At 36.9% G+C, this 9,995-nt stretch overlaps 1 pseudogene; it reads right to left on the minus strand.

Moving 5' to 3' along the window:
* Positions 1–611: 611 nt before the first annotated feature.
* On the minus strand, positions 612–720 carry LOC130030917 (uncharacterized; annotated as a pseudogene).
* Between the last annotated feature and the right edge of the window lie 9,275 nt (positions 721–9,995).

The raw sequence follows: 9,995 nt of genomic DNA on the forward strand, positions 1-9,995 counted from the left end.
CCAATGTCCCCAGTTTTCCTTTTTCCATACCCACTCCCAGTGGTAATGGTTGTTTTTGAAAGGGATGTTGGCAAAGAGGAACTTGTGTTCTGAAAGGGATGGTTAAGTATATGTCAGTAATTGCAACTGATTCTTGAATAACACACATACCTCATGTCTATAGTTAATCAATAACTTGCAATTATTGCAGACGGGAGCATCATTTTTCCATGTTCTGCAACAGATGCTCAAACAAAACCATAACATATAAAGGGACATGCTGATTTACGTGCCTTCTCTTTAGATTTTCTTTTACTCTTACTATTTTCCCATACTTTATAGTGATTCCCTGTCAAAGATTACATGTTCAGATCAGTACTTTAATTATTCCTTGATTGCACAAAGTTTAACAAGACTAAGTTGATTAAAACATTTTAAAATATCATGTTGTTTTCATGTATCAGTTATATAAACAGAAATATTAACTTCTAAAATTTTGTCAATGTTATTGGTAATTATGTCAATTAATTTTAAAGTTGTGTAAAGCAAAATGTTTTGGGTCTTAAAGAAAGAATTCTGAAAATTTCTAATATTATTAAATGTTCACCAATATTTTCTTTCAAGAAATCCATGACTGTTACTTTTTAAATTAAAATTTTAATTATATTTTAATTATTTTAATTATTAAACTGATAAGAACAGATACTACACTTGATCTTAGCCAAAAGGCCGAGAAGCCTTTTAATTATTTTGCAGGGGTGAGAAGGCATACCCAGCAGTGCTCAGAGCTATTTCTGACTCTGGATTCAGGGCTCACTCCTGACAGTGCTTGGGGGTCCACATGTGGTGCCAGGGATTGAACCCAGGTCAGCTGCATGCAAGGCCACTGTACTCTCGCCCAGTTAGGTTTTTCTCTTACTGAAGAAAAAAATAGTCTTTATGTGGAACTGAGTTGACAATTTTGTATATTTGTGCAGAAAATTAAATACCTGTTTACTTATATCCAAGCTAACACTGTATTATTTTTAAAAGCATAATTTCCTATTTCTGACACTTAGAGTATAGGTATTGTAGTTGACCACAAAATACTATTGAGCCCCCTCAATGATAGTGATAACTGGTAAATCTTTTCAGATGTAAAAATGGATTAGAAGAGCCAAAGCTCCCCAGACAAGACTGATAAGCTGAACAAATACTTCATTAAACATTGGCAATGTGTCTGTACAAAAAATCTGATCGCTGGGAGACTTACTACCAAAATAGCTATCAATCTGGAAGAAAAGAGCTTGTGACAGTTTGAAGTCTAAGGCAGGAAGCAAGAAAATTCTAAGCTTCAGTGAAACATGTTCTGAAATATCTCTTCAGAGAGGGTCCACTGAAGATTACAAAAAAGGAAGAAGCTTCAAAGTCCAGAATTTGACTCCTACAGCCATGAACTAGAGATCTAGGCCTAGACCCTAAATAAGAGGCATTTTCTCTCTGTGGAGGAGGTCCTCACAATGGCTGCTCAGTGAAATTTTACAATCGGCTCTTGGCAGTTTCAGTTTTATTTCATGGATCTGGAATGAAAAGAAGTTATTATTTGAACCCAGTCTTAAATTAGCCACAAAATACCTAGAACCTGATGGCATGATAGCATACATCAACTGATCCATTTTCTTAGGGATAAGAAAACATATTAATATAATATAGGAGAGAGAAGTGAGTATTTAAGATCATAGAGCCTCCTGGAGTCAGTTTTATTGTTTTCCATCATTCATCAGCTTTACCCATAGAGAATTATACATCCCCTTTCTCTGCCATTCATCTTGCAATATCACTACTTATATCTTTTCCACTGACTATTGCTTTTGACCAATAAAATATGATAGAACTGATGCATGCAGTTTACCGGTGGAAAATTCAAGAGCTAGCACATTGTTTAAACACTGTTCTTTGCCATAAAGTATTGGAGCTATTCCTATAGCCTGAGTTCTGAACTGAAGAAGATATGGAACAGTCAAGCTTCCCACAGACACACAGAGCCAACGTATGCCTAAAAGAAAAGAAAAGAAAAATCACAGTCATTTCTTATGCAGTGTAACTTAGTGAAGCAAGCTAATGCAGGAATATAAAAAAAAATAAAGGGAAAAAGAAATTTTCAATATAGAAATTAGGATAATGGTTATCTTTAGTAAGGAGGAGATATAAGGAGAGCAAGTGAATATTTAATAGTGGGTAAACGGGGATTCTTTTTTATTTCCAACCCCATCACACTTCTCTTATCCTCCAACTCAACCTTCAGTGTTGTCTGAAAATATCTTTATTTCTCTCTAGTCTCTATGGCTGCTGCTTCACATATTCCCTAGCTCTTAAAGCCCTAACTACTTATCTCCCTCCTAGTTCTAGGCAATGATTTCCTCTCCTACTTCTCAGAAGAAATAGAAACTCTTCAATAGAAGCTCCTTCTCTACATGGGAATTCTCTTCATCATCCTTTGACTTGCAAATATTTAGCAGATGGATAAACTGAGTAAATGAATCTTTTAAACAGTGCATATATATGCATAGGTACATGTGTACATATTCATGTATACATATGCAATTATACTTATAAAATATTTGACATGTATGCAAATATTTACAAATATAGTTATATATTTATATATTGTTATTTTTATTTCACACTTTCTATGTAAGAAGTTTCACAATTATAAATCATGGACAATATGTTAAAATATGAAAGTACAAGAGTACCTGTCTTGACCTGTGCTTTCTTCTAAACAGCACACTATCATGCAGTAGAGTGACTAAAACAACATGAAGACAAAGAAAAGGCAGAGGAGAAGCAGTAACAAATTGACTTAGCAGACCAGAAATATGAAACGTAGGCTGGCCATTTGGAAATCTCAGACCGAGGATGATTCCAGTAAAGTCTTCCTAAAAAATCAAAAGAATCATGAGCACAATGATCTGCTGCAGATGTATATTTAGTTAATGTTGAAAATAGGAGGGTCACCTTCCAAATACCATGCTTTGTAGAAGGAAAAGTCAAAGGGCTGGAGTGCCTACTTGGCATGCACGAGCTCCCTCGTTCTATCCCGGACATCGTGTGCCACCCCTAACACCAACCATCCCCTTGCACCCACAGCACCAGTGGGCTGGAGCATCACATATCGAGATTGGAGAGCACCACCATATAATTCTACTTCCTCTGAACAAATAAGCAAACTCATGCTACCAGGACAATGAAAACTTACTATTCTTCTGTCACAACTTCTAAAATGTGGATATATGAGGGATAGGCAATTCATTCATTAAGTATATGTATATTTATATAAATATATATTATTGGCTGGGGAGATTGCCCGAAGGACTGGAGTACATGCTCTGTGTGTGGTAGCTCTTCGTTCCATCCCCAGCACCACATAGTCCCCTGGGCATCACCAGATGCAGTACCAGACAAAGACAAAAGCAAAAACGTAAATGAGAGGGAAGAAACAGATGTATTTGGATATATGCATATATACACATGTATAATTCTGGTGATTACTATACAGCAGAATAGACACAGGAAACAAAATCTCTCTTGCTCTTTAAAGGGGTGAGTTTTGTAGGGAGTAAGCAGACATTAAAATATGTATTTACATAAATAAGTAATCACCTCTAGGAAGTGCTCCATTCATGGCCAGTCTTTCTGGCAAATATTTTGTATATTTAGCTGCTAGGGCATGGTTATTAAAGTGATCCAAATAGATAACCGGTAGTGCATAGTTTCATGTTTTCCAACTAAATAGCATCCAAGAATATAATAATCACCTTCCAATGAAAGTTTGTTATTCCACATACGGTGTTAAAATTGGAAAGATAAAAAGGAAAGCTCTCGTGGCACATGCTTGTCTGAAAGCTGTACCTGTGATATTAAAAACAAGTGAACTGAAATACCATCCATTCTCAAAGTCAAGTAACACATCTGTCATTTTATTTAAACTCAGTCAATTGATTTCCCCCACCTGTAGAATAAGGAGGAAGGATAGAAGTGATCACACGGCATCACAGAAGACTCCACAATGCTCACTGTGTTTTTACAGGTTCAAAAGGTATAATTTTCTGGGGTGGGGTGAGAGTCGGCAGGCAGCGAAATGCCAAGCACAGCCTTTTTCAGGATAACAACATTATGACCGGGAGCTAATACAGGAATTGATATTTATTTATTTATTTATTTATTTCCTCTTTTAACTGCGAGATTTCGGTTCTAAATTGGGGTTATGGAAGTCACAAAGGGTAGGTCTAGAGAGTTTTTAAAGAAATCACTTACAACTCGGAGGTTAAAATAGTCCTCTTAATGTGCTTGGAATTCTTCGAGAGTGTCTATCTGGTACAAAGCCACCGTCTTGCTTTCCTCACTCTGCTCCCGCTGCCTTCCTCACACTCTTTCCCTCTCAGTCCCTCATTCCAAATTTCAAGGTGACCTCCTCCTTCCTCCTGCGTAAATGATGTATGAGGGACCACCCGGCTGGGCCCACCGCACTGCAAGTACCACCCCGTCCTGGAGGGTTCAGGGAGCCCTCCCCCTCTTTAGAACGCTTTGTATTTTTTGTTTCAATTGTTCTCCCAGCACTGGATAAAAAAAAATGGCATGAACAATAGAGCTGTGTGAGATTTAAAATATCTGAATACATAATAATTTCACCCAGCTTTCAGACAAGACGAAAAAGTAAATAACAAAAACCACTCCTCAAAATGTGTGAACCTAAAATTTTCAGTCATTTTGGAAACGCATTTGCTTCATTTTTCTGTGGGGGTTGTTGTGTTTCATTATGTAGGCCAGTTGGCAAGAAAATGAAATTTACTTACACACAAACATGAGAATTCGGTTGGGAGGCTCTGGGTTGTGATCTAGTCAGAACTTGTTTGGGGCCAGAAGTTGTTTATTTTTGATAACTTGAACTTTTTTCTTATATGTTTTATCCCTATTTACTTTATGCTTTTATTGTCTGTGAAGGTTTTTTTTTCCCCTCAGTTAATTTGTTTTCACAAAATCTTCACTTCCTGTTTCATTTTATTTGTTTCTCTTTAAAACCACCAGTTTTACTCGGTACATGTAGTTTTCTTTGCAAGATGGGGTTGGGGTGCAGGGGAAATAACTATACAACTATTTTGCTCATGAAATAATTCCCTCAAATCAGCTTTTTTAAAAAAGAAATGTAAATTGCAGTCACATTAATGATATCACATTTTATAATGAAAGGTATTTTCAGGGACAGTGTGATAAAAACAAGCTCCATTTAAGCCCAAAGCATCTCCTAGAAACGCATTGTGAGCTTCATTTGAATAAAATCTATCCTGTGAATCTGTTGCTTCTTGCAGATTTTGAGAAAGTACCCTGTCAATGCCAGCAGCATCTCTAATTTTTCCCCCAATAATATTGCAGTACTCCAGTACTCATTTTAAAGATAGATGGATTTTTTTCTCTCATAAAGAAGAACATTGTGGGGGAAAAAACGCTGGATGTGATTTCAAAAAATGTCAAAATATGTCAAACGCAGATACCACTCAAGGGTTTCATTAACTGAAGCTTTGGTGATAAGTGTCATCTTGTCAAAGACCCACCCATCTCTTCCAATACATTACCAAATGTACTAATTTCCTTGCCGAGCTTGATGTTTATTGTATAGCTGAAATTGAAAATGGTCGGTAATGGAGTGAGCTTCAATCCAAGACCAATTCTGAATCTAAATTACTTGCTTCTTTCAATAGCATCGACAGAGGAGAGCTTTATGCACCTTGTACCTAATCAACCCTTACTGTGACCCTAAATTCAGCAGTCTTCAGAGATTAATAATAAAATCCTCAGTTCAAACAATTATTTGCCCTGAACAAGTTGCCCATTTCTTATGCTGAGAATGAAAGAATGTGACATTATTTTTTAAAAGCTCTGCATGTTGTGGCCCACCATTTATTTTTGATCTCTGACCCCCTCCCCCCCCCCCCCCAGGCAGCCTGATTGCAAAGCCCACAAGCTTACTTGAATTTTTTTTTTGGAGGGGGCATTGTGCGATTTCTTTGTTAGCATTTTAGTATGCCTGTTCTCATTGCATGTCCCCTCCTGATCATGGTTTTCACAAAATAAATGAGATACATTCTACCAATACCTACTGTTAACATTTTCAATATAAAGCTCCATTGATCATGGAAAACCTGAGCTAATTCTGACTTTACTCAGAAAATAATTATAAAAGCATTTTGATATAAAGAAGGGCTTTAAAGTAATCAACTATATTTCTTCTTTCTCAAATAAAAATCGAATTCAGAGACTAGCTTGCTAAGACTCAAACCATAAATAATCTTATAATAAAAAATATTTTCTTCATCCTGTCAGTATGGCTCATAACACTTGGGTAAAATCATCTGAGCCATACCAAATTTTTGAACTCGTATTTACAATGAAAAGTATGTCTCCATATGCTTACTGCCAGAGTTTTAAAATTTGGTATCTTCAGCTTCCTGGTGTCCAATTCATTAGTGTGGTTTCAGTGATAGGAAGATTCAGTCTCTTAGAATATTACAGTAGACAAGGAAAGTCCTGAAACAAACTATAAAGGAAATATTTGGACATCCTAAATAAGTCCTTTGATTCATCAGCAAGAGACCTACAATAGATGGCTGCCCTAGAAACTCTGCCTGACATTTGAAATTGTCAACATTTCCTCTAGCTGTCTGCTTTTGGAGGGAAAGCCTCCGGAACAACTGCCCTTGTTGACAAATGATTGTCTCTGGGAAGGTTTCCCACTTTTGAATGCATTATTGTATGCCCAAAAGCAATAAGGCCATCTAAGTATTGATTATATAATGTGTCTGCTGAGGTAGCAAGTATATTATTGTTACAAGAGGCTGAGAGGAAGCAAAACTAGGTTATCTATGAACACTCTCAGCCACTGAGCACTTCTTCCAGCAAGGGTCAATATACAAGGCTTTCTTTGGACCTTATCTTACTTTATTCTCTGATTCCAGTTCATAGATAATGGGATGAGACGGCCAGCATGTTCCAAGTTCTTCGAAAACAGCTTTGTGTTTACCAGGGAATAGGCATAATTTGCTCATCACCACAAGGGGACAGTAGTCTTATGGAGGTCTGATATAGGAGGAAGGCTAGGGATTGTCCAGGGTATTACCCTATTAGGACATCCAGATGCTAATTAGCAGCAGTGAATCGGTTAAGTAGACTTTGAAAAGCAGTCAGGACATAAGCTAATACTTTTTTCTTTCATCCCCCCAAATACAATAGACGGTATATAGTAAGTCTGCTGTGTATAGTAACAGCAATAAGGGCACTGAGCTTTTATTATAAACTGAATTACATCCCCTGTGTGGGGACACTAGACAGCCTATCGTGTATTAAGAATTCAGCTGAGATCACAAGCTTGCCTCACCTAAACCTTCTGTGATGTGATGAGAATGACTTTTGGTAACCATACATCAAAGAGGGTCTAGCAGGCTAAACAGTGATTGATCCATTCTCCTCTTTCATGTTCTCTCTTCAAAAATAGCTTTAAAGCAATCATCTAATAAGTATCGGAATAGAAGATAGGAAATGTTAGTACAAGCGTTAGGTGTATGTCTACACTAGCTAAATTTGCTGCAAGATGTTCAATGACTGAATAAGGTTTTTAGAATAAATTGCTATCATTGCTCAAGAGGCAAGAAGTACCAAATGCTGCCATTGATATGGGAACAATGCTGAAATATAAAGTGATTTAAAGCAAAATACAGTCATTTGTTCAACCAGCAGAGAATTCTATTAAAATTTGGAATAATTTTATTTACATAAGAAACTAAGTATAGGTGTGAGTACCTTGCTTATACACACAGAAGTGTAGTACTTTCACCATTAGTAATTCCCAAAGCTGTGTTTATTAAATTTCTTTGTATGGGATCAATCTCCCCAAAAATATCAGATAGTTTTTCTTTTTTGTTTTTTTGGGTCACACCTGACGATGCTCAGGAGTTACTCTTGGCTCTGCACTCAGGAATCACTCCTGGCGGTGCTCGGGAGACCATATGGGATGCTGGGAATTGAACTCAAGTTGGCCACATGCAAGGCAAACACCCTACCTGCTGTGCTATCACCCTAGCCCCAAACATCAGATAGATTTTTCTCATTATGTTTAGAGCCTTTTTAAGGGAATATAACCTAGGTATGAGGAACTAAGTTTAATGAAATGCTTGTGAGCCTCAGCAAGTCTGGTACCAATACTTGAGGAACAGAGATAATAAAACCCTAGTCCCTGTCCATGTCTGTCCATGTCTCAGTCCTTTCCTTTTCCCAACCAAAGAGAGGGTCACTCCCTAAGCTTTTTCCTTCTTCTCAATGAATAAAGCAGTCACTATCCCCCTTTTATTATGGACTTAAAAATAGAGTTGGCATATATGTCATCTGCATGTAGGTTTAGCCATGAGTGTATCATCTCTCTCTGAGAAATTCATGCTTCGTCCCCATGCTTCTATAAAGGAAGTTGAGTTAAAGGAAATAACCATGTTAGTGTGTTTTTATCTTAAAGCTTTTCACAAATATTGCAACTGTCCTCTTTCTTCCTGCTTCCCCTGAGACATAACTGACCATATGCTTTTGTGGCAGATACTAAAATGTGGGTGAAAATGACCTGTGTCACATCTGGCTAAGGACTAGTGTAAGTTTTGAAATGTCCTCGTATCCCTGTCCTGATTACTCTAGAAGCAGATGTCAGGATGGCACCTTCTCAGTATGAATCTATGAATTACTATTTTGAGCTGTGCTTCCTACTGATTTCACTAGACATGGATCATGAACAAGAACTAAGCCTGTATTCTATCACATAATATAGAATACCTTACCCACCCTACTTGGTCAGCTAGATCCTATGATAATGAGCTCCTTAATAATCCCATTAGGCATTGGAATGAAACTAACCAAAAGAAATCAAGAGATTAATTCAAAATTTAAAACCATAAAATCCTAGTCAGTTGTCCTTACTGGTTGAATACTGACTCTGACTCAAACACTTTGGGGTTAATTTTGCAAATAATATGAAGTATTCCTCTGTGGACTAACCCAGGAGGGAATTGATTGGTTGCTCTAGCACCCACTGGTTCAAAAATGCACTTTCCTATTCTCTTTTTCTATAAAAAACAGCTTCTTGTGATCAAGCAGATAAAAACTTTGAGGAATTGAGTCCACCATCTTCCAACTGGCCAGCTGGTTGCCAAATACAGATCTTTTGGGCCTGTCACTGGTGTCTCTGTTGTTTGTCCTTGAGCGGCAGTGGAATCTAAACTTGACAGGGATATTAATAATTTAAAATAGCATAGAGAAACATCATGAATCATATGCATTTGTTCATTTAGGGAAAAATATTTATTATATATGTTGCCCACCAAGGCATAGGGGGATAAAAAGTCATCACTAATTGTGACTTGTATCATTTGTAAACTCTTTGCTAAATCCATTAGAAATATTCATCAATGAAACTCAAAGTATTTGTTGCATCAACATGCTTAATCAAGATCTTAAAATAACAAAATTCTGGGTTTCAGCATTTTTTTAAATGAATAGCATTGCTTCAGAGAACAATTTATTGGAAAGAAGAAGCTTGTTGTAGAACATTGTTTCTAACATTGGCAAACAAAAATAAAACAACAGCAACAAAAATCACCCCTTAAAAAATCCATCCAAGCAACCATACCAGAATCAACTCCCTGTTATATCACACTCAATTCAGAATCATACCAGACACTCTCCAGTCCAGTTCTGCATGTTTGCTCAGACTATTCTCTCTGCCTTGTGTACTCTTAACCGTTTTCATCTTTGAGAGATGAGCTCAAATATATTATCTTTCACAAAATTTTTCTTTCTCTTTTCTCCACAGTATCATGTACATTCCTCTACTGGGCATTTATTTCAGTCAGCTTTAAGTTATGATTGTTGATCATGCATATAACTTTGTGCTACAAGATTCAGATACACACCCCTAAGGCTGGAATTCCATTGTGGATAAAGGC

The sequence above is a fragment of the Sorex fumeus genome, unplaced genomic scaffold (genome assembly GCF_029834395.1).
Source record: "Sorex fumeus unplaced genomic scaffold, SorFum_2.1 ptg000044l, whole genome shotgun sequence".
Classification (NCBI taxonomy): domain Eukaryota; kingdom Metazoa; phylum Chordata; class Mammalia; order Eulipotyphla; family Soricidae; genus Sorex; species Sorex fumeus.